Source organism: Salvelinus sp. IW2-2015, unplaced genomic scaffold (assembly GCF_002910315.2).
Source record: "Salvelinus sp. IW2-2015 unplaced genomic scaffold, ASM291031v2 Un_scaffold6404, whole genome shotgun sequence".
NCBI lineage: Eukaryota > Metazoa > Chordata > Actinopteri > Salmoniformes > Salmonidae > Salvelinus > Salvelinus sp. IW2-2015.
This window is the reverse complement of record NW_019947666.1, coordinates 11440-14248: the sequence shown is the minus strand read 5'-3', so window position 1 is coordinate 14248 and position 2809 is coordinate 11440.

Here is a 2809-nt window from a genome sequence, read left to right as displayed (position 1 = left end):
TATAGGCCGTTATGTGCCCCAATGAGGCTTGGATGAAGATATATGTAAGTTGCATGGACTCACTCCGTGTACCATAATAGTGTTTAACATGATTTTTGAATGACTACCTGATCTCTGTACCCCACACATACAATTACTTTAAGGTCCCTCAGTTGAGCAGTGAATTTCAAACACAGATTCAACCACAAAGACCAAGGAGTTTTCCAGTGCCTCGCAAAGAAGGGCACCTTCAAAGCAGACATGAATATTCCTTTGCGCATGGTGAATTATTAATTACACTTTGGATGGGTATCAATACACCCAGTCACTACAAAAATACAGACGTCCTTGCTAATTCACTTGCCAGAGAGGAAGGAAACCACTCAGGGATTTCACCTGAGGCCAATGGTGACATCAAAACCGTTACAGTCTAATGGCTGTGATAGGAGAAAACTGAGGATGGATCAACAACATTGTAGTTACTCCACAATACTAACTAAATGACAGAGTGAAAAAAAGGAAGCCTGTACAGAATACAAATATTCCAAAACATGCATCCTGTTTGCAATAAGGCAATAAAGTAACAATACAAAAAATGTGGCAAAGAAATGTAATTTATGTCCTGAATACAAAGTGCCATGTTTGGGGCAAATCCAACACAACACATCACTGAGTACCACTCTTCATATTTCCAAGCATTGTGGTGGCTGCATCATGTATGGGTAGCTTGTCATCGGCAAGGACTGGGGAGTTTTTAGGATAAAAAGAAATGGAATAGAACTAAGCACAGACAAAATCCTAGAGAAAAATCTGGTTCAGTTTGCTTTCCTACAGACACTGGAATACAAATTCACCTTTCAGCAGGACAATAACCTAAAACACAAGGCCAAATCTACACTGGAGTTGACATTGAATGTTCCTGAGTGGTCTAGTTACAGTTTTGACTTAAATCAGCTTGAAAATCTAAAGAATAATGTGCAAATATTGTACAATCCAGGTGTGCAAAGCTCAGAGACTTACCCAGAAAACTGAATGAGTTTTTTTTATACATTTTAAACAAATGTTAATTGTTCTTCCACTATGACATTACAGAGTGTTTTGTGTAGATCGTTGACAAAAAATACGAATACGTTCTGAAGGCACTGTATAATATAATAATATATGCCATTTAGCAGACGCTTTTATCCAAAGATACTTAGTCATGCTGCATACATATATATATGGGTGGTCCCGGAATCTAACCCACTACCCTGGCGTTACAAGCTCTATGCTCTACCTACTTAGCTAAATGACGCAACAACAGCTACAAGTCTCTTTGTACCTTGTTTAATGTTGCAAAGCCTACTACAGATGGTTGGCTCAGTGATCATGCCCCATAATAAGTTCAGTTCATATATTAGGCCTTTTACAGGAAATTGTCCAGCATTTAAGAGCACTATGTCAAAGACATAAAACCATCAACATTTACAGAAAACATGGCATAGATCACAACAACCACATAGAACAGATAGAGATTTACACAGGTGGGATATAGAACAGATAGAGATATACACAGATAAGAGATATACACAGATAGAGATATACACAGATAGAGATATACACAGGTAGGATATAGAATAGTTAGAGATATACACAGATAGAGATATACACAGGTAGGATATAGAAATGTTAGAGATATACACAGGTAAGGATATAGAATAGGTAGAGATATACACAGGTAGGATATAGAATAGGTAGAGATATACACAGGTAGGACAATAGGGCAATTTTGGGACTTCACCATGTTTCATCGAAATGAACAGCTGTGTGTCATTCACAAGCAGTGAAAGTTAACATTATGTTTCCGAATGACATCACCAAGAGGTAAATATATAGTGAAAACAATAGTGGTCCTAAAACGGAACCTTGAGGAACATCGAAATTTACATTTGACTTGTCAGAGGACAAACCATCCACAGAGACAAACTGATATCTTTACGACAGATAAGATCTAAACACGGCCAGAACTTGTCCGTCGGTAGACCAATTTGGGTTTGCAATCTCTCCAAAAGAGTGTGGTGATCGATGGTATCAAAAGCAGCACTAAGGTCTAGGAGCACAAGGACAGATGAGGAGCCCCGGTCTGACGCCATTAAAAGGTAATTTACCACCTTCACAAGTGCAGTCTCAGTGCTATGATGGGGTCTAAAACCATACTGAAGCGTTTCGTATACATTGTTTGTCTTTTGGGAGGCAGTGAGTTGCTGCGCAACAGCTTTTTCAAAAATAATTGAGAGGAATGGGAGATTCGATATAGCCGATTAGTTTTTTATATTTCTGGGTCAAGGTTTGGCATTTTCAAGAGAGCTTTATTCTGCCACCTTTAGTAAGTTTGGTACCACATCCGGTGGATAGAGAGACGTTTATTATGTTCAACATAGGAGGGCCAAGCACAGGAAGCAGCTCTTTCAGTAGTTTAGTTGGAATAGGGTCCAGTATGCAGCTTGAAGGTTTAGAGGCCATGATTATTTTCATCATTGTGTCAAGAGATATAGTACTAAAACACTTGAGGTCTCCCTTGATCCTAGGTCCTGGCAGAGTTGTGCAGACTCAGGACAACTGAGCGTTGGAGGAATACGCAGATTTAAAGAGGAATCCGTAATTTTATTTCTAATGATCATGATCATGATCTTTTTCCTCAAAGAAGTTCATGAATTTATCACTGCTGAAGTGAAAGCCATCCTCTCTTGGGGAATGCTGCTTTTTAGTTAGCTGCGACAGTATAACAAAAGACATTTTGGATTGTTCTTATTTTCCTAAATTAAGTTGGAAAAATATGATCGAGCAGCAG